The 22,705-nt window shown below is 43.7% G+C and overlaps 1 protein-coding gene across 11 annotated transcripts in view; it reads right to left on the bottom strand.

Annotated features, from left to right (window-relative positions):
- PLCB1 (phospholipase C beta 1) overlaps positions 1-22,705 on the bottom strand; it is a 1,208,816-nt gene that overhangs the window by 248,156 nt on the left and 937,955 nt on the right. The gene's annotated exons all lie outside the window — the stretch shown is intronic.

Here is a 22,705-nt window from a genome sequence, read left to right on the forward strand (position 1 = left end):
TTTTCCCCTTGCCACGCGTGCGCCCCTTCCCTTCCCCCATAACTCTAGTTGAAGTTGTTGCTTGCGGTGATCAACAACATTCTCCTCGCAACGTCACTTCTGGGTGCCATGCATAGGAAGTTACATCAGAGGGAGAGCCAACGGGGTCACAAGGAGCACAATGGTCGACTGTCGCAAGCAACAACTTCAACTAGAGGTATGGGGGAAAGGAAGGGGACACACGCAGCAGGGGGATCAGAGAAGGGGTGGAGATGAGGGCGGGGGAGGGACACCACCGCCCCAGGCGCCTCTCACCCTCACTAAATGAGTTAAATGAGTATCTTTCTATGTACCAGGGCAAAGCACAGGCCATCTCTATAATAAAACCCTAAGCCGCGCATGCGCACTTCCACTTGCAAGTTCCGTATGTCCGTGGCCTGAAGAAGTGCGCATGCGCAACTACAAATGCCCAACACCCGCGGCCCTGTGGGGCAGTGGCAGCAACTGAGTGGTTGACAGCAACCCCGCTCCGCCCGTTGACCCTCCACAAACCTCCTGGCTCCAGCGGCGTAGGCAGCACTATAAACACGCTGCTTTGCGTCCTTCTATTGCCGATTTCCTCTGCCGCGTCTCTGATTACATCATCGGAGACAGACGCGGGAGAGGAAATCGGCAGTAGAAGGCCGCAAAGCAGCGTGTTTAAAGTGCTGCCTACGCGGCTGGAGCCCGGAGGTTTGTCGGCAGTGGGAGGGTCAGGAGAAGGCCAGATCGAGCAGAACAACGGCACTAAAAAAAGGGGGAGGGGCCGAACGGAGCAAGCCAGATCGCAATAAGAGAAGGGAAAGGGGGTGGGGGAAATGCTGCTACTGCTATACAGGGACTTGGAGGGGAACGGAAATACCGCTGCTGCTTCTGCACAGGAAAGGGGTGGATAGGAGGGAAATGCTGCTGCTGCTGCATAGGGAAGTGGGATGGAAATGCTGCTGCACAGGGAAATGGGGAAAAATGACATACAGACAGCGGGAGGTAGGGAGACAGACATATATTCTAGCACCCGTTAATGTAACGGGCTTAATGACTAGTCTTTGGATAAATCTTAAATTGGGCAAGTAAAAGGCATCACAACCTCAGTGCATTCATTTTCTTCAAGATCAATACAGTCAGTAGATTACTGCAAGTATAGGAGCCAACTTTTCAAAATGATTGCGGTGTTAAAGCCAATAGAAATTACCCCACCCTGGACAAAGTCAAAGAGTTTGCTCAATATTGGGAGTGCTCAAGCACCCACAGCATTCACAGGGCTGACTCCTAAGATTGCAGGAATAAAGACACTACGATACATTAGATTAATGTAAAAAGGTCAATCCAGCCTACTCAGTCTACTGAGAATTTGCATTCTTTTCAAATATGAGAGATAATTTTAATAAGCAGTCAGTTTTCTTGGTATAGAGGGCCATTTTCAAAAAGGACATCTAAATCCGATTTGGACATTTTCCCCTAAACATCCAAAGTTGAAAGCACAGAAACATCCATTTTTGAAAGCCAAACCGCTAGACATCCAAAAATATATATTTTGAAAATCATCTATTTGGACATCTAAACCGACAGGATGTTCAACCCTTAGGATGTCTAACTTTATACTCCCTTTTTGACCAAAGAAACATCCAAGTTGAAAACGTCCAAAACCAGATTATTTAGACGTGAGTAGCCATCATTGTGATGGACTAGCCACACAGACATGCAGTGGGACACCTTAGAGGGCACTGCTGTGAATTTCACATAAAGAATGCCAGAAGTACATCTCACCATATACACCTTATAATTTATTCTGAGTCCTCTAAAACTCCTCTAAAACCTATTAGACCCACCTGTCTACCACTCCAATAGCCCTCATGGCTACAGGTGCAACATATATGGCAGTAGAGCAGGGTTTTGGTGGGTTTTACTGGGCTCACACTTCCTACCATAAATGTAGTGGTTAGAGTGGCTTATGGGCTTGGGTCCTCCTCTTTATGGTTCACTATCCCATCCTCCAGATTGCTTAAGACATCTGTGTGGTGCTCTACTAGGCTTTCCCATACCAAGTACTGCTGCTGTTCATTCAGATTTTGAGGGTTGAGAGGGAGTGAGCAATGGGGGAGGGGGAGTCATACCTTAATGTATCCAGTGGTCGTCTGGTCATTTCGAGTCCCTTTGTGGCACTTAAATGCTTCTAAAATAGGTCTAGCTCTGAAGGTCTAATTTCTATCCAGGACGTCTTGGAAAAGGTTTATCTCCACAAGATGTCCAACTTAAGCATGCCCAAAGTCCACCCAAAATACACCCATTACACAGCTCCCAGCACGCCCCATGGAACTCTGGTGGTTTTTTGGATGTTTTCATTTTTTGATTATGAGTCCTATAACCTGTGGAATTTTTCTTATATGGAGCTTTGGCCCCACCTAGTGCATCCCAGGATGCACTGGGTGGGGGTAGGGGTACCACAGTTTTGATAAGGGTGACCCAGAGGCAGGAGTGATGATTAGTCCCTCTTATCTTCTACAACTAAGGTATGTGGAGGGGTGGGGTTTCTACTAGAGAGTTGCGCGGGGACAGAAATCCCACCCGTCCCCGCCAAAGTCTCACCCGTCCCCACCCATCCCCGTGAGGAATCCCACCCATCCCCAACCGTCCCCGTGAGGAATCCCTCCGTCCCCACCCGTCCCCGTGAAGAATCCCCTCCGTCCCCGCCCGTCCCCGTGAGGAATCCCCTCCGTCCCCACCCATCCCTATAAACTTTAGAAATAGTTATTTCATTTAATTATGCTACTGAATTAAAGGCTCTGGTAGAAACCCATTTACAAATAAGCAAAAAGACGTTATTAATTTGGAAATATTAATTGGTTAGAATACATACTTTGTAAACGGGTTTCTACCAGAGCCTCTTTTGTTTATAAATTTTTATCAACACAACTAATATACTACTTTATCCTGAAGCAAAAAAAAAAAAAAAAAAGAAATAGAATTCTTTTCCTACCTTTGTTGCCTGGTTTCTGCTTTCCTCATGTTCTCATTCAGTTCCTTCCATCCACTGTCTCTCTTCCTTCTGCGTCTTCCATTTGCTCTGTTACTGTGCCTCTCCCTTTCTCCCCCTTCCAAATTGGTCTGGCACCCATCTTCTTCCCTCCACTCCCCCAATAGTCTGGCATCTCTGTCTTCTTCCCTGCCAGTGTCTTCTCCCCACTCTTCTCTTCCCCATTTCCTTTCAGCGTCCTTCTCCCCCCCCATCTTCCCCATGTCCTGTCAGTGTCCTTCTCCCCCCTCTGTCTTCCCCATGTCCTTTCAGTGTCCTTCTCCCCCCTCTGTCTTCCCCATGTTCTTTCAGCGTCCTTCTCCCTCTCTGTCTTCCCCATGGCCTTTCAGCGTCCTTCTCCACCCCCCCCGTATTCCCCAAGTCCTTTCAGCGTCCTTCTCCACGCCTTTGTCTTCCCCATGTGCTTTCAGCGTCCTTCTCCCCCCCCCGTCTTCCCCATGTCCTGTCAGCGTCCTTCTCCCCCTTCTGTCTTCCACAAATGCTTTCTGTGTCCTCCCCCCCATTTTCCCCATGGCCTTTCAGTGTCCTTCTCCACCCCTTTGTCTTCCCCAGTACTTTCAGCGTCCTTCTCCCCCCTCCTTCTCTCCCCCGCCCCGGGTGCAGCACAGCCGGCCAGGTCCCCTTACTTTTGTGGCGCTTCCCCGACCGACCGACCGACAACAGCCCCGGTCTGACAAACCTCCCTGCCCTTAACCGCGAATCTAAATTTCCTTCTTACAGCTGCTGTAAGAAGGTAATTTAGATTCGCGGTTAAGGGCAGGGAGGTTTGTCGGATCAGGGCTGTTGTCGGTCGGTCGGGGAAGCGCCACAAAAGTAAGAGGACCTGGCCGGCTGTGCTGCACCCGGGGCGGGGCGGACCGTCCCCCTCCCTTGGTAGCCACTCGAGCCGCGAGGCTACTCCTCCTTACCTACCCTGCCTGCAGCACAGAGCCAAACGGAAGTCTTCCTGACGTCAGCGCTGACGTCGGAGGGAGGGAGGGCTTTGTTTAAGCCCTCCCTCCCCTCCGACGTCAGCGCTGACGTCGGGAAGACTTCCGTTCGGCTCTGTGCTGCAAGCAGAGCAGGTAGGGAGAAAAGCCGCGCGACTTAGTACATCCAGCCCCGCAGGAACCCCGCGACCCTCGGAGGCGTCCCCATGGGATCCCCGCGACCCTAGGGGGCATCCCCATGGGATTCCCGCGACCCTAGGGGGCGTCCCCATGGGATCCCCGTGACCCGAAGGGGGAACCCGCGGGTTCCGCGGGATTCCCGTCGTCCCCGTTCCCGTGCAGCTCTCTAGTTTCTACTAGACTACCAGGGCCGGGGGACAGGGGGTTCTGAATGTCACTAGACCATAAGAGTACATACCTTTCTCTACAATAGCAGTACTTGGTATGGGAAAGCCTAGTAGAGCACCACACAAGTGTCTTAAGCAATCTGGTGGATGGGATAGTGAACCATAAAGAGGAGGACTCAGGCCCATAAGCCACTCTAACCACTACATTTATGGTAGGAAGTGTGAGCCCAGTAAAACCCAGCAAAACCCTATTCTACTGTCATATAGGTTGCATCTATAGCCATGAGGGCTATTGGAGTGGTAGACAGGTGGGTCTAATAGGTTTTGGATTTCCTTCCGCTCCGGGATATGGCGCAGATTGAATAAATGCAACTTCTGCTGCCTCAGTTTTGAAAGTCTGCTTCCTATGGATCTCCGCTCCTGACGAAGGTGGCGAAACGGAGCTCTGTCGAGTGGTGACACTAATTTTTCAAGACAACATATGTAGTTTAACAAGACGCAGCTAAGTATACTTTTTTGTATTAAACAATTTTGTGATGAATTTTTAAAACAGATATGGTGCTATGAACAAGTGGTGCTATGAATCTTTAAATTTATGAAGTTTTTGATGAGCTTTTTACAATATAAGTGGTGCTATGAACTTTATATTCAAGTGGTGCTATGAACTTTAAATCTATGAAGTTTTTGTTGAGTTTTTCACAACACAAATAGTGCTATGAACTTTATATTTATGAATTATATTTTTATTGATTGATTTTTTCATACATTTTTCACTTTCACATGAATTTTTTCTACGGATGTTATTACATTTGTAGCTTGGAAGAAATTTGGACTAATGACTTTTTTAACATCTAAGATTTATAATATTAACTTTTATAACATGGAATTTTATAGTATCACAATTTGAACTTTTTCTAATCACTTGCACTTTAACCATTTCATTCACATTTTGTGGTTTTTGGGAGTTTATTGACATTAGTTTAAGATTTTTCATTCATTTTTTTATTTTTTCACTTATTTTTTTCATATTTTTTCATTATTTTTCATTCAGTCCTCCTCCTTGATGGTAAAGTTAATATGGCATTGATTATTCATTATTTACACTGATTGAGTGTTAATATCTATATGGACTATATGATGTATGAGGCAACCCTCATTAAGTCCGGTGCTAGACATCCATGAGGCACTGCCCGAGCCTATAGTACCTCGTCCATTTATAAAGGCTCATACTGATGTTCATTATTTAAGTTTTGAGCCTTTACATTTCCTTCAAGGGATGAGGACTGTTTAGCCGATTATTTATATTGCTTTGGACTTTATTGGCTATTTTAGTCCTTTGGGTTTTGCTTTTTGAGCTATTGGTAAATACGATTGACCCATATCTTCAGTTGACATCTACTATGAACCAGAGTGCAGTGGATTATCTGGATATCCACATTATGAAAAACAATATTACTTTCCATACTTCCTTGTATCATAAGAAAACTGATCGTGCAAGTTTTTTATGCTACCATAGTTTTCACCCTCAGGGGTTAAGATCGAATCTCCCAATTAGTCAATTTCTAAGGATTTGCCGTCTCTTTTCTTCGATTGATGATTTCAAAGTACAAGCTAAGGTATTCTGGCATAGATTTTCTCAGAGAGGATATCCCAAACTAGTCATTAAAAATGCATATCTAAGAGCAAAATATGCTAATCGTGACCTTCTCTTACAAACGGGGAGACAACTATCTGAATCACAACTTATATATGTACTAGAAGATATGCCTGAACATCCATTATTTGCATTCTAGAGACATCGCAACATAGGAGAAATTCTCCATAGTCCATATCTACCCCACCAGTGTGGATATCATGAAGGATGCGGTCACTGCCATTGGTGCTCCTTGACTATGTCAGGAGAAGTATGGATTCATCCACAGACGGGAGAAGAAATCCATTCAAAGGGGATTACAAACTGTGCTACAATGAATGTTGTCTATATTATCCAGTGCCTGTGTGCGAAGGTATATGTGGGGAGAACCTATAGACCTGTGAAAATACGGCTTAATGAACATAAGTCAAGAGTTAATACTGAGCCGGATACAGCTCCGATTGTAAATCATTGGAGACTTATGAATCATACTTGGCAGGATATTAAATGGCGTATGATTGACACTGTACAAGTAGGGAGGGAAGGTGGAAATTATAAAAAAGCTCTTAACATCAAAGAACAAAAATGGATTATTTTTTTAACACTCTGACACCTAATGGATTAAATGAAAAAATGGATTGGATGTCTTTAGTTTGAAAACAGTTATAAATAAGAGTAACCTAAAAGAAGTGCAATGCTTTATAACATGTAAATTATTAACTTATCTATTTAAAATATCTATTTAAATATTTATATATTTATTTAAAATAATCGGCTCTAATTATGATTTTGTTAAAGGTCTCTTTCCGTTTGAATTCAGTGGGAACTTGCCCCTATTAGATTTTTAGTTTCAGTTTGAACTTTTTGGTTTTAACTGGAACTGACGACAGACACCATCAAAGCATGATACTCTAAGGAGAGGAGCGGTTTCTCATAAGCACGATAGTAAGTTTGGTATACTTTAAACTATAAAATTTAAATCATTGGAGAGATGTTCTGATTAGTATGTTAAACACTGTTATTATACAATGTAGATATTCTCATTGGCTAAGACGGTATATTTATGTTATTTATTTTTTTAGATTTAACAACGAGAGCCTCGACCCTGATGAAAGCTATTTTGAAACATGAGCACGTTGGTAGAGGCGCTCCCTTAATACTTGCTACTACAATTAAGCTAAGTATTATTAAATCAACTATCAATCACGATATGAATAAATGAATTTATATATAAAAAAGGAACAGAAAAATTACAAAAGTTAAAAAACTATTTTTAAAAAATTCATAAAAACAAATAAGTTATTGTTGATCCAATGAAGATCAGGCTCTATGATCTGTTTCACACGAACCATTGGGGTGGTCTAGCCCTCTGAGGATCATGAATATTTTGAAATAGTAAATGTTTGGTCTTAATTGATCACTATTGGTTCTAAGTGCTGGAAGTTGTCTATGTTTAAGTTGTTATATGGCTTTAGGTTTTGAGCATCAGCCCAATGTAACAAATATTAACTAACAACAAGAAATATGTAGAAACTTACAATCTCTGTATCTTAGTAAGATATTATGTTTAATGTTTCCACACAAAGTCAGTACCACATATCTACTCTAGCGTACTCCTTGTTTAGTAAATAGACTTGACCTTTGCCAGTTGCTGTCAGGCTAGTACTTCTCCAAAAAGAGTCCGATTTAAAAATAGAATTTCACTGTAGCAGCATTTCTGATGTTAACTCAGTTTGAATAGAAAGTTCTTACCTCTGCTCAGATTGTTGCCTCTCCACCCCCACCCCCTGGCAAGATATCCTTCTCCATGGCACATCCTTCCAGTCCCTCTGAACGGCTGGAAGCCACCAATTCTCTCTCACATTCTGTCATTCTCTTGCTCTCTCATTCTGGCTCTCACTCATACTCAGCTGGCTAATATTCAGTAAATCCCATGCTACATACTGTAGGATTTGTCTCCATAGCCATTAAACGTTAGTCCTGTCATTAGCTAATAACAAGCTAAAAATGGAAGAAACAGAGCTTAACAATTCATGATTGGTCTAGCTTAATGAGAATTAAGTCATGAGCGTTGGTTCTATGACGCAAAGGCCTAGTTTGCTTAAGCATTCACAACCATTCTCTGAAAGGCCCATCAAAGGGGAGTCTCAGCAGACCTGTCCTCTGACCACCTTCATAGGCAGGAATAATTGTCCAAGATGGTCATGACCTAAATGACCTTGCACTATGGTTCTTCTGTCCCATGATGTCACCTAGAATTAACAATCCAGCTCCACGTTGCAATGTTTTTCAGTATACCAGCTTGGATCAATAATGCTGACAGCTTAATTGTCTTTAAACAAACAAAAAAATAAAACCAACTAGTTCAGGCCTGGTCTGGACAGCTATGTAGCAAAGTCTAAATTTAACCTAACTTTCCTATAACCTATAATTTGTGACCAAAACCACCCCAAAACTAACTTTAACATATGTTTATATGTGTGTTTATGCGCGTACACATACATACATGTATAATGAATATTTATTAGGGTATCCTGAGAAAAGAAAAATAAACATTGGCTGATCCCTCTCCTATCCCCCCCACTCCCCTCCCAGGACAGATTTAGATTTATTGATTTAAGCTTTAGGTAACTCTTAGGAAAGAAAAACATTATTAAAATATTGTCAATATTTTGTTCAAGCAGTTTTGTAGCATTTGTGCTTTAAAATACAATTTTACCACTCACACAGTATTCCCATGATGCCCATCACTGGTGACCTTCCATATTGCTCCTTCCACCGTGCTTACTCTTTAATGACATTGTTATGATTCTGGAACATTGCTTTTGCCCACAGTTACACATTGGAGTCCAATATTAGTATCATTCCTGGTTAACTGTGAACATGATAGATCAATTTAATAATAGTTTGGCGGCATTATTACTAGACTGGAATCATTTCTGACTTCAGAGTTGAAATGAAAGTTGAATTTCCGGGCTCCTCAATTTATCATTATTTCCATTATGGGCTATCAGAAACAAAACTTTCTTTATAAACTCATACATACATATTTCACATTTCACATCTATTTACTACATCGCAAATGATAATAATAAAATATCTAAACGGTTTGCATTTATTTAATAGACCTGGGGCAGAAGATAAAGGAGAGGACACAGAAGGGAATCTTAAATGACAATTCAAGTCTTATAAAGGACAAAGAAGGTGAGGAATAAACTAACAGTAAGATACAGAAGGAAAGAAGTGTGTATACAGGGAACAATGTGAAGGAATATCAAGGGAGCTTGTGACATATTAAGGGGTATCTATCACCATCAGGCAGCAGGAAGCGCTAACTAGAGAGGGGCAAACTACAAGTCCCAGAGTGCCCTGCCCTTTAGAGCTCACTGTTGAGTCAGAGGCAGGAGGTGAGGAGAGAGAGACAGAGACAGATGGATGAGAAGGACAGAGGGGCTACTAGGGGGACCAGGAGAGATGGTAGGGGATAGGGAGAGATAGACTTCAGGTACTGTGGAGGGGGCAGGAGAGAGAGATGGTCTTGGGGAAGGACAGAGGGAGACAGGAAAGGGAAAGATGGCAAAAGAGGTGAAACAGGGTCAGAGAGTGATGGTAAAGGGTGTGAAAGGGGGACAGGGAGAGATGGAAATGGTAGGACCACTGCTGCTTTGGGGCACTGAGGGAGGGAAGGTTGGTACGTCAGGACTGCAGCTGCCGCCTCGGATAAGTAAAGACCCTGGCAGGAGGACCAAAAGGGTAGAAAGGAAATGGTGAAAGGTGAGGTGGTGGGACTGGGATCAGTGGGAGCAGGGTCCGGCCATGATAGAGGTGGGGCATGGGTGGGGTCAGAGTCAGGGTCAGGGTATAGGTGGGGCTATTCTAGCACCTGTTACTGTAACAAATATAACGGGCTAAAACACTAGTAAGATTATATTGTGTGTATATGAAAAACGAATGAAAGAAATTGCATTACAATTAGTACTATTATTATAGGTGTGGGTTTTAGGGCAGAGCTTGGGTGGGTCTGGAGCGGAGCTTGAGTGGGTCTGGGGTGGAGCTTAGGTGGGGTACTTAGTTGATATTTGTTAGACTTAGGGGTTACTTGGCTTGAAGAAGTTGAGAAACACTGCACTAAACCATCTCTCTCCCCTTCAATCTGTTCTGAATTCTGCTGCATGCCTCATATTCTGCCAGTGTCATTATGCTCACATTACCCCTCTCCTCAAGTCACTTCACTGGCTTTCTGTCAGTTTCCACATACAGTTCAAACTCCTCTTATTGACCTACAACTGTATTCACTCTGCAGCTCCTCAGTATTTCTCCTGTCTTATATCTCCCTCGTAACTCCACCCCATTAACTCTGTTCATTGTTAAGTCTTTCTTGTCGGTACCCTTCTCCTTTATTGCCAACTCCTGACTCTGTCCCTTCCACCTTGCTGCGCCTTAAGTCTGGAACAACCTGCCAGACTTGGTACGTCATGCTCCATCTGTGGCAGTATTCAAATCCACGCTAAAACCCCACTTTTTTGAAGCTGCATTTAAGTCCTAACTCAACCAACTTGTAAAGTACCCATATCTGCTTGTCATTCCCTCTATTGTCTCCTACCCTATCCACCTTATCATTCTCCTTGTAAGTCCCTAGCTAAGTAGCATGTATAGATTCACCCGTTTTGTCCTGTGTGTCTGTCATAATTAGATTATAGGCTTTGGTAGCAATATGGAAATAATAAATACTGTAGTAGTATTAGTAAACCATCTAATGCATTTTTATTTTATTTTTTTACTTTTTGAAGCTCACTGTAATATTGTTTCAAATTGTCATGAGGTTTTGAGGGTTTTTTTTGTCCAACCCAATAGAAGTTTACAAATGTCTCACATTAGAAAAAGTTCTTTAAGGAATAAGGCTCTCAGAATTAGCCAAGGAAGACACGTTTCCTGCCAGTACACTACAGTATTGTTTCTTGCTTCAACTTTTATATTGTACAAAAAGAATAATTCCAGGTAAAGTGCAGTAAATAGTTACAGAGAGATAACTTTGCAGCATGTTAAGCATTTTTATGAAAGTAAAAAAAAAAGATGCCTTATGGTCAGGTTTTCTCATTCCGCCTGTCTACGTTCTATTATCAGTAAAGAAACCAGTGAGAAGATGGGGTTTAATGGCTCCTTTTACAAAGCTGCAGTAGTGATTCTACCACTGCAAATATACTGAAGCCAATTTCATTGCTATGGGCTTTGATGCATTTGCTGCGGAAGAATTAATACTGAGGCTTTGTAAAAGGAGCCCTAAATTTTCAATTTCAGAGTTACACACAAGAATTATGTTATACCATAGTGTTATAGTTCTTTTAAAAAATTATTCCATCAGTTATTGTAATTCTGTCAAAGATTACAACCTGGTGTATTTTTTCTTTGCTGTTGTATTGTGAAAATCATTTTTTATACATTTTCATGGACCAAATAAAAAGAATAGTCTATCAAAAAGTCAGCCAAAACCATCTATCACATTTCACATAAATAAGCCATTTTCCACTGACAGTAATACTACTTTCCCCTCATGCAAAGTAAGATTCTAGGGCTGTACTCCTTTTTCATCATCAAATTTGCCAGAAAGATCCAGAACATTCTTATAATTAGATTGCATATGCTGAGACCTCAGCAAACATGACAAATAAATCCCTACAAAAAGGAAAGAAAATCTTATTTTCCATTTGTGAATAGGCCAACTAGAACTGTTGGATAGAACTGGAGTTGGTAATACCAGGAACATAAAAAGATCTTTTCTTTTTTTTGTGGTAGATTTGAGGCAAGAGTCCAGCCTATGCAAGCTTAGACAATTGCTTTAACTGGAGATTATTATTTTTTTTCTCACATTCTTTTCATTTAATGAAATTAAATTGGTGATACAGATCAAGTCATGCTCAAAAAAGGCTTACCAGTATTGAACTTTATTTGTCATAGCTGTAGGCTCTCCCTGCCTGCACAACACATTCCATTGCTGTCTGACTACCCCATCTTATTCCTCTTTCAGTTTTTTCTCTTTTCATCCTACACTATTTTTCACGAACTTTTTAAGGATTGTTTTATTTTTTTAATATTCATTGAGCATTCAGTCCATTTCTGGAAGTCGATGAGCATTCAGAGCTCTGATCTCACCTGAAATGACTGAGAAGCGTTGACTTAGGAATTCAATTCTACACGAACCCATGATCAGATGTGTCTATTGAACAGGACTTAATTGGTTGGCAGCAAATGCTGACCATATAAGCCAATAAAAAAAAAACCCACTTCCATTTGAGTGCCAAACATCTGGCCATATTGGTCACTTTAAAGGCAATTCTATCATTGGGTGCCCACAATAAAGTAACCCCCCTTTTTACCAAACTGCAATAGAGGTTATTAGTGCAGGGAGCCACGCTGAATCTCCACACTGCTCCCAATGCTCTTAGGAACTCTATGAGCATCGTGAACAGTGGAGCATTTAGTGCGGTTCCCTGCGCTAATAACTGCTATTGCGGTTTAGTAAAAGGAGGGAGGGTAAGTGCATAAATGTACATAATACCTGAACTTTTGTGAGAAAAGTGGCAGAAATGGGTCAGATTCAGTAAATTTCACTCATGTGCTGTTAAGAGCATCCATCCGAGGGTCATCAAGGAACTGAAAGCTAATAGCCAATCTGTCGATCAAATCGGGAAAGATTCCGGAAGACTGGAAGGTGGCGAATGTTACGCCGATCTTCAAGAAAGGTTCGAGGGGAGAACCGGGAAACTACAGACCTGTGAGTCTGACCTCGGTACCAGTAAAGATGGTAGAGTCACTGATAAAGGACAGCATCATTGATCACCTTGACAGACACGGGATGATGAGGACCAGTCAGCACAGTTTTAGCAAAGGCATATCGTGTTTGATGAACTTGCTGCACTTCTTTGAGGGAGTAAACAGACAGATAGGCAAGGGCGATCCGGTCGACATTGTATATCTGGATTTTCAGAAGGCGTTCGACAAGGTTCCGCATAAATGACTACTTCGGAAAATTGCGAGCCATGGAATTGAGGGTGAAATACTCACGTGGATTAAAAACTGGCTGGAGCATAGGAACAGAGAGTGGGGGTAAATGGACAATACTTGGACTGGAAGAGAGTCACCAGTGGGGTACCGCAGGGCTCGGTGCTTGGACCGTGCTCTTTAACATCTTTATAAATGATCTGGACATAGGTACGACGAGCGAGGTGATAAAATTTGCGGACAACATGAAGTTATTCAGAGTAGTGAAGACGCAGGGGGATTGCAAAGATCTACAACGTGACATAACCAGGCTCGAGAAATGGGCATCGACATGGCAAATGAGGTTCAACATGGATAAGTGTAAAGTGATGCATGTTGGTAACAAAAATCTCATGCACGAATACAGGATGTCTGGGGCGGTACTTGGAGAGACCTCCCAGGAAAGGGTCTTGGGAGTTCTGATCGACAAGTCAATGAAGCCGTCCACGCAATGTGCGCGGCAGCAAAAAGGACAAACAGAATGCTAGGAATGATAAAGAAGGGGATCATGAACAGATCAGAGAAGGTTAACATGCCGCTGTACCGGGCCATGGTGCGCCCTCACCTGAAGTACTGCGTCCAGCACTGGTTGCCGTACATGAAGAAGGACACGGTACTACTCGAAAGGGTCCAGAGAAGAGCGACTAAGATGGTTAAAGGGTTGGAGGAGCTGCCGTACAGCGAAAGATTAGAAAACTGTGCCTCTTCTCCCTCGAACAGAGGAGATTGAGAGGGGACATGATCAAAAAATTCAAGGTACTGAAGGGGATAGACTTAATAGATAAGGACAGGTTGTTCACCCTCTCCAAGGTAGGGAGAACAAGAGGGCACTCTCTAAAGTTGAAAGGAAGTTCTTCTTCACCCAGAGAGTGGTAAAAAGCTGGAACGCTCTTCCGAAGGTTGTTATAGGGGAAAACACCCTCCAGGGATTCAAGACAAAGTTAGACAAGTTCCTGCTGAACAAGAACGTGCGCTAGTAGGGCTAGTCTTGGTTAGGGTGCTGGTCTTTGACCAGAGGGCTGCCGCGTGAGCGGACTGCTGGGCATGATGGACCACCGGTCTGACCCAGCAGCGGCAATTCTTATGTTCTAATGATAAGCTAGCATTCTCTAAAGGCCCCCTTGTACAACGTATCCTTTGCAGAATACCTGCTTGGTGCGAAAACTTATGCCTGCCAAAAAATGGTGTAAATACTTAAGCCCAATTGATGGGCAGTTGGATGTGCAAATCTTAGTGCTGGAATTCTATGAGCATTGGAGCTGTTACCACCATGGCCAGCACTAAAATATTGTGCTATGGTTTTATAAAAGGGTGGGGGGTAATTTTAGAACAGATCACCTAAGTGAGGAGGCCAAGTATGTGCCTTTTTTGTGATTATTTTCTAAAGAAACAAGGAGGGGCATTTACGAGAGGACTTCCAAGTCAGAACATCCCAAACGAATATCCATCTCACATATAGTTTTAAACAGGAAATACTTCAAGATTTCCTGTTTGAAAATAGGTGAGATGAATGTCCATACGCTGGAAACATCTAGCATGAACATCTAATATAATAAAATGGTAGGACGTGCATGCGCACTAAAAAAATCGTGTTCCCTGAGCTGTCGCGTTTTTTTTAGTGCGCATGCGCGAGTTGCACGTCACCAGCCAATCGCCTCCACAGGCCGGACCGCAGCCAGACGGACCGCGGGAAGGGAAAGGGGGAGGGGAGGAGGGCTTCGAGGGAGCCGGCTGTCGGAGGAGGGCAGACGCGGGCCCAGGAGCAAGTCCAGCTGTACAATCCTGTCCGTTAAGCCGCGGCGGTGGCTTTGAAAACGGCTCCCTTAGTTCTTTGTTCGATTTTTTTTTAAAGTTTAACGCTGCCGCCGTGGCTCCTCTCACGATCCCGGCCTGTGTCAGAGAAGGCTTCCGACGCAGGCGGGATCGTGAGAGGAGCCGCGTCGGCATCTTTAAACTTAAAAAAAAAAAATCCAGCAAATAACTAAGGGAGCCGTTTTATCTGCATGCTGCTACGAAGGAACAGGTGAAGGGGAGGGAAATGCTGATGCTGATGCACAGGGAGTAGGCAGGCATGGCAGGCAAACAGGGGGAGAGGGAAAGGGGCTGCTTTGGGGGTAGGGGTGTGTTGGGGGCACACAGCAATCATGGGCAGGGGATCACAGAGCAGGCAGGCATGGCTCAACAAGGGGAGAGGGAAAGGGGGCTGCTTTGAGGTGAGGGGTTTGCTGGGCCAGCAGCAATCATAGGGGGGAAACAGAAGGGGGCCACGGAGCAGGCAGGCATGGCACAAAAGGGGGCAGGGGCATTGGAAAACGGGGCTGTTTTGGGGGGAAGGGTGTACTGGGGGCACACACCAAGAGATAGGCAGGCATGGTGCAATGGAGAAATACAGGCAGGCAGGGCACAAGGCAGAGACACAGACAGAAAGAATGACAGACAGACAGACAGCATCCAAGCACAGAGAGAGAAAGGAAAAAAAACCCAGTCTACTCTAGCACCCGTTGGACAGGGGGAGAACGAAAGAGATGCTGATGGACAGGGGGGGGGGTGAAGAAAAAAGGAACGGAGGACTAATGTTGGACAGGGGGAGAAGGAAACAGGTGCTGCTGGACAGGGGGGAGGTAAAACAAAGGGAGAAGGGCTGCTGCTGAATAAGGAGAGCAGTGAAGGGGTGGTGGTGAACACAGGGGAGGTAAAAGGAAGGGAAAATGGACAGGGGGAGCAGGCAAGGGGTGGTGATGGACAGCCAAGGAAAAAGAAATGCAGAAAGAAAAAAAGCGGCTAAGGAGAGAGAGAGAAAGAAATAAAGACAGACACACACACATATGTTCTAGCACCCGTTAATGTAACGGGCTTAAAGACTAGTTCAGATTATAAACTGGAACATCCAAATTATGAACAGGGAAAATCAAGGGATATTTTTTGAAAATGGCCACATAGACATCCATGCAGAGTAGAGGGGAAGTCTAAGGGTTTTCCAGGAGCAGCAACATACCTACTGTACCTGAATGAACACCTTTAAGCTTGCAGGTAGCTCCTAAAGTATATTTAGGTACAGTAGATATTCTGTTTCTGGTGGGCTCACAATTACAAATATAGTGTATAAAAAGCTGAAGTACCGGAAGCTGTCATACAGCCCTGAAGCTGGGCTCTAATACCAGAAGCTGTCATAGGGCCCAACTGGTAACCCCTTCCAGTTTCACCTTCAGGAGAGAGGGAGGGGAACAGCACAGCAGCCACTAGGGGATTACAGAGGTGTTATGTCTTAATCCTTCCACCGGAGAGCTCTTCGACCAGGGCACCTTTTTGTAAACTTGATGTGCCTGAAACAGGGCATCCTTGTTTGCAGACATGGATGTTTCTTCCCCTTTGCTAATGAATCTTGAATGTCCAGATTTCAGACCCTCCCTAGGTCTGCCCAAAACGTACCCACAACACCCCCCCCCCCCTTGCTATTTGAACATATTGCATATCTGCCTTTGCAAAATCAGTTCTTGGATGTTTCAAGCACATGGATCTCCATTTTGGCCTTTTGAGATGTCCCCATGCTTCAAAAATAAGTGCCATAGGCACCTATTTGCCTTTACTATATACCTGCAAAAAAATAAATAAAGAAGCAGAAATTGCAGGTAAAATAAACCTATGTATATTTACACCTGCTTGGAGTAGGTGACAATGTACATGCAATGTATTTTATAAACAATACATGGTGATCACGACTCTGTCCAGTGGCATAATAAGGGTGATCGGTGCCCAGGGTGATGGTGCCCCTCCCCACCCTCATCTCTGCCCCCCTTGTTCCTTCCCTGATCCCCCTACCGCACATGTGCCCCCTTCCCTTCCCCCATACCTCTAGTTGTCCACCGCTGCGAGCAACAAGAACTTCAATGTACCCCTCACAACCCCGTCGGCTATCCCTCTGGTGTCACTTCCTATGTATGGCACCTGGAAGTGACGTCAGCGGGAGAAATGACGTGGTCGCGAAGAGCGCATTGAATTTATTGTTCGTGGCGGTAATCAACTGGAGGTACGGAAGAAGGGGGTACACACATTGCAAGGGGATGAATAGGACGAGGCGGGGGAACAGAGAGGAGGAGGGGTGCAGGCGCTCCCACCAATATGGTGCCTGGGGCGGACCACCCCCTACCTCCCCTTACTACGCCACTGACTCTGCCTATGTCCTATGGAAACTGCACTTCTGAACATGCTTGTATGAAAATTATGTAAAAGTACATGCCCTCTTATAATTTCATGTAATTTTTAGGAGTAATGCTATAACTGAGCTCCACAATGTAGATGATGCATGTTGAACACTCATTTTGTAATGTGATCTAGATCAGTGTTTCTCAACTCGGTCCTGGAGTACCCCCTTGCCAGTCATGTTTTCAAGATATCCACAATGAATATGCATGAAAAAAATGTGCATATAATGGAGGCAGTGTATCCAAATCCAATTTGATGCAATTTCGTTGTGGATATCTTGAAAGCCTGACTAGCAAGGGGATACAGAAATAAAAAGTGGAAGACCCAATGTTCCATAGTGAAAACAATCCAAACGATAAAAACAGAAGACTGCAGATGATTATGTTCTAAAAAGATGATTAATTTATTTCTTCTTCCAAAAAACCACAAATAAATATAAATATAATAGTCCACATGTGTAGTTCTACCAGACCCTACACGGTCCATGTTTAGGCGAACACACCTTCCTCAGGGGTCCAGTTGAATGCTATGGTCTCAAAAAAACAATTGTAGACTAAAAACAATGAACGACTCTCCAAAAGACAGTGAGTACGAGCAGAGAGCGCCAAAAAAGTCTTCTGTTTTTATCGTTTGGCAAAGGGGTAAGCCAGGACTGAGTTGAGAAACACTGATCTAGATGCCAAGATTCCATTATAAGATCATATAAATTGGCATCAACATGCCTACATATAGGCATGCTCATTTACACAATGTCAATAGTAGGCTTAAGTGGGTGTGCCTAGATGTGGCAAATTCACACTTAACTGACAGTATTCTATAAGTTAGTGTCATAAATGCTGGACCTCCTCAGGCCCTGTCCATGTTCCTCCCCCCCCCCGTAATGTCATGACACAGAGGTAACAGTGGTGGAGGGACTTAGGATTCTCATTGCTGTTCATTATTTTTCTGCAGATCATTATCCTTTGAAGCTTACGACTGGACTTAGATGGCGTAATTACCGTATCTCATGACTCCTGATGTAGGAGCCGAAACATGGCCATGTCTAGTTTTATCCTTTATGCCACCACTATTTGTAGTTGATGTTTATATTGCAAACCTATTTGTGCTGGAACATTTGAAAGACTTGGCTTTATATATAAAGGTTCCTTTTGTTGTATTGGGTTTCCCTCACTTCCCTGTTGCCTTCTGCAGAATTTGTGAAGGTGTTTTCTTCTCTTGTATCGTGGAAATATAAAGATAAACATTAAGGGCTCCTTTAACGAAGGCGCATTAGGGCCTTAACGCGCGGAATAGCGCACGCTAAAATGCTGTGCGCGCTAGCCGCTACCACCTCCTCTTGAGCAGGCAGTAGTTTTTCGGCTCACGCACGCTAATCCGGTGCATGCGCTAAAAATGCTAGCGCACCTTCGTAAAAGGAGCCCTAAGAATCAATCTCCACCCTTAATATTAAACAAGCATTCAGACAAAGAGCTGCCCATTCTATTCCTATAGGCAGTTCAGCATTTAGCACACGCTGCTCAGCAGCACAGCTTGATAAAAGGGAAGGGGTAGTCTTAAAGGAGCAAAACACAAGAATGTTCAGTGACTATTCTACTGCACACAACACGGAGATCCTGAGATTATATCTAATATATCGCTGCAGTCATGGCATGGCACAACTAACCCATTTGGAGATTCTACCCCATGAGAAAGACATGTACTGTAGAGATCTGCATGGGAGCAGGGATCGCGGGAATCCCCCCTAACCCATGGGACTCCCACGGGGACCCCCCTCTGGCCCACAGGACTCCCACAGGGATGGAAGGCTTTGGAAACAGGGTTCGTCCATATAATATAATGGGCACGTCAGCCTTAGTAAAAGAGGGGGTTTATAAGTTAATTACCTGAACAGAAAACAAAAAAAGGGTTCCACCAAAGAGATTACACAAGGAAAACAGCAGCGCAAACACAATAGAAACTGTGGAATTGATGATCCTGTCAGAAGTAATTGCTGCTTTTTATGGGGACGGGTGGGGATGGAGGTAATTCCTTGCGGGGATGGGTGAGGACGGAGAGGATCCTGGCGGGGATGGGTGGGGACGGAGAGGATCCTGGTGGGGATGGGTGTGATTTCTGTCCCCGCGCAACTTTCTAATGTACTGACACCTAGGGGGTAATTTTATAATTCTGTGTAAGTATAAAACAGTTCGCCTACACTTTTCCCTGTGTGGGCTTCATTGAATTTTCAAAATGAAAGTAGACACATCCTTCTGCTTTGAATTTTCAAAAGTATGCCCACAATGCAAAGACCTCCCTGTTTGCTTTCCTGGAAATGCGTCCACACAGTATTAGGAAGCTTACACATGTACAGTCTGTGAAAATGCTGGAGCGGCTCAAGGCTGAGGGTCGACGTTTGAGTCTCCAGCCCTAGTCAATGTACCTGAAGTTGACACGAAACATTTCTCATATTGCAACTTCCTGGCTTTAAGTGATCTCTTCTGTAACAAAAACAACGTCCCTTAACCTCTTGTGTTTTTCCTTTGTTTTATTATTTTCCCCTTTCCCTTATAAATATTGTAACTCATCCCTTCCCGGAATGTCCTTTTGTCCCAGTTTGTTTACAGTATCGATCTTTCCCGTTTTTTTTTTTTTTTTAATCTTGTACCCATTGTTTTTAACTTTGTTAACCACCTTGATTTGACTACAGTTGCTAAGAAATGCGGCATTTCAAATAAACTAACTATAACTGTAATATGTGCATATCCACCACATTGCTTATAAAAAGTCTGCTTCTGGCCAGCAAATGGCTTTCAAAATTGCCTTTCTAGTGACTGAAGCCGACATTTATCAGTTCGGTACACTGGGAACTATAGCCAGTACTTTATAGTGCATTTCTGAGAGCTGCAGATGATTTACACATTCAACATCGGTCAGCACTACAGCTCCAGAACTTTGTAGGCAATTAGCAGCAATTTGCAGCAAGATCCTATTTCTATGTTTCTATGTTCTATGTTTCTATCCCCGTAACCTTAACTAGCACTGATCTTACCTACATTGCTAGTTCCTTTGACTGTAACGGTTGAAACTCTTCCCTGAATTCGCCTCTAGTTCGAGTAAAGCAACAACCAATCCATCTTCTTATGAACAATTAAACTTAATTAAGAGGCCCCCAGGGGTTAGGTGGAAAATAGCAGTATGTTAATTGAATAAAATATCTCCTAAGTGTAATCACTAAATTTCTAACTACAAAAGAAAGCATATAAAACAAAAAATACACCTCAGGTCCTATCTTCAAAAAGCTTTCTCTTATACTATACATGGGGTAAAATCTAAAAATAGAGACTATTGACTGAATAAGGCTGGGAGAATTACATGGGAGAAGTGAGGTAAAAGGTGCACCAATGAAATTGAGTTTTATTTTAAGCTAACTACAACAGCCCAACGGAGACCAATGAGGCTCCATGAGAGAAAATTAGACATTTCAGGATGGCCTTTGTTTGGTCAGACTCACAAACAACAAATATTCTATCTACCCAGCATCATACCCAAATGGCCCAATTCAGCAAATGATTTGGCAAATGATTAGGCTAAGTGATAAGATTACAGTTTATTTCAGATCTGATATACCGCCCAGCCGGGAAAGATTTAGGTGCTTTTCAATTTAAACTGATAATATAAAACAAAACAAGAACTTCACATCATTATATAAAAGACCTACATCAGTCACAAAAAAAGTATAACCCACTGGCTCCAAATCCAGTAGCAATATTTCCCTGCCATGTCCATGCCTTATGAACTATACGCCGTATATCCTCAAATATAAGACAAGCTTTTTGAGCCAAAATAAAATGGTCCAAAATGGGGGTTTCATCTTATATTCGGATCAGCGCCCATCCGCCCCCCTCCCGGACTTGTTGCAGGCCTCTGACAGCCTGCCATATGACCTGGTGAGCCAGGATAGGAGGGATTCCTCCCGTCTCCTGTACCAGCTGACAATGACAATTTTTTTACCTCCCTCTTGCCTCTCCTCGCGCACCTTTCTGAATCCCTGGTGGTCCAGCGGTGTACCAGGCAGGAGCGAGCTTTCCATGCTCCTGCCCCATTCAGGGAGTGGCTCAGGGCCAGGCAGGAGTGCAAAAAGCTTGCTCATGCCCGGTACACCACTGGGCCACGAGAACTTGAGGCAGCCATTCAGCGTTGGGTAGGAGTGCGGAAAGCTTGCTTCTGCCTGGTACACCACTGGACCACCAGGGATTCAAAAAGGTACATGGAGGGGAGATTTTGAAGGAGGTTATAAAACTGTCAGAGTTGGCTGGGACAGGAGATGGGAGAGATCCCTTCTGTCCCAGCCTACCACTGGACCACCAAGTTATACGGCAGGCTCAGTGGAGACCTGCAGGCCATCAGGAGAGAAGGGGGACCGGATACAGGGCAGGGAGGTGGAACAGGGTGGAGAGCCTGTCAGGGAAGGAGAGAGTACAAGGTGGAGAGCCTGGCAGAGCATGTAGTGAGGGGGACTGGGTGCAGGGAGTGAGGGGGCCAGGTGCAGATCCTGGCAGAGTAGTGCATATGAATATTAACACACACACCTGGCTTATATTTGAGTCAACCTTTTATTCCTCCTTTTTTGGGGGGAGGGGAAAGGGTATCTCAACTTATATTTGGATCGTCTTATATTTGAGTTTCTGTGGTAACTGCACTGGGAGGAGTGTTGGGGCTGTATATAGTAACCACTTTGTTTTTAGCTGACTTTTGCTTCTTCATTCTGCTCAGCTTTTCCCCCACCAACCACAAATGGAACCAAAGTAGCTGCTGAATTGTCTTTGAGGTGGGAGAATGGGTGGATGAAGGAGTTGGCTTTGGTTCCAACACTAAATTGTGGGGTTTGCCATGTTGGGAAGGCACAAAGCAAGTTAAATTTTGGGTCATGATGAGTGGAATTTCTAACCCCTACTTAAGGAGAATGAATGGTGGCAAGGTTATGGGCAAATAGTGATTTCATTTAAAGGCAAGCCTACTCTCTACCTCAAGTTGGCCATATCAAAATGGTGTCCACTCTTGTTCTTTTACAGATTGGAGTAGCAAGTCATAAACAAGTTACTCTTCTTGGCAATTAAACAGCCGACTGCAGGATAAAAAATTAGGGCAATGCACTCTCCAGAACATATAATTCTATCTAGTATAAATACAGTGACAAGTGTAGCACATATAGCCAATTTAGCACTAGAGTCGTTCAATATAAATATATTCTTGCCATTAGTATCAAAGGCAACATCCCTTGTTGACTCAGTATAAGTTTCTTTAAATCATGAGGAATAACTACTCCTATGTACTAGAATGAGTTCCCTGTTCACTTAACAGGAAAGGGACTTCCAAATTGCTTTCAAGTAGTCAATACACAGACATAAAAATAGTCATACTTGGTCAGACAAATGGTCCATCTAGCCCAATATCATGTTTCCAACAGTGGACAATCCAGGTCACAAGTACCTGGCAGAATCCCAAATAGCAGCAACATTCCATG

This window comes from Geotrypetes seraphini, chromosome 3, assembly GCF_902459505.1.
Source record: "Geotrypetes seraphini chromosome 3, aGeoSer1.1, whole genome shotgun sequence".
Taxonomy (NCBI): Eukaryota; Metazoa; Chordata; class Amphibia; order Gymnophiona; family Dermophiidae; genus Geotrypetes; species Geotrypetes seraphini.